The sequence below is a fragment of the Notothenia coriiceps genome, unplaced genomic scaffold, assembly GCF_000735185.1.
Source record: "Notothenia coriiceps isolate Sejong01 unplaced genomic scaffold, NC01 NC01_scaffold00031463, whole genome shotgun sequence".
Classification (NCBI taxonomy): domain Eukaryota; kingdom Metazoa; phylum Chordata; class Actinopteri; order Perciformes; family Nototheniidae; genus Notothenia; species Notothenia coriiceps.
The window spans coordinates 37,336-37,684 of record NW_011364164.1 but is presented as its reverse complement, the minus strand read 5'-3'; the positions used below and the strand labels follow the sequence as shown (position 1 = coordinate 37,684).

The following is a 349-nucleotide window of genomic DNA, read 5'->3' as shown; positions in this document are numbered from 1 at the left end:
TGTTATGTGTTTGTTTCCGGGGAAAACCCTCACGAGAAACACCGGCTGTTGTTATGCCTGCTGTGACGTCAAGTTACTCCGTTCTCCGCTTGTAATTATGCCGTTACAAGCTTCAAAGTTGTATTTATCATCTGAATTCGCCGAAACAAGTTTAATATTCTGAAAGCCAAGACTTTGTTTTAATTGAAATCAGATGAAAACAAACTGTAACGGACCCTGCCGTGTTATCTATGATTACTATGCCTTACATTCATAATTTCAGCGGGAGGGAGGGGGAGCGGCGCTGCGGAAGAGCAGAGTGGCCAGTGAGAGGCGAGCTGTGGTCTTCCCTTTACAAGCTTAAAAAATG

The 349-nt window shown here is 44.1% G+C and overlaps 1 protein-coding gene across 1 annotated transcript in view; it reads right to left on the bottom strand.

Moving 5' to 3' along the window:
• nt5dc2 (5'-nucleotidase domain containing 2) overlaps window positions 1-349 on the bottom strand; it is a 12,722-nt gene that overhangs the window by 1,586 nt on the left and 10,787 nt on the right. The window lies entirely within an intron of this gene.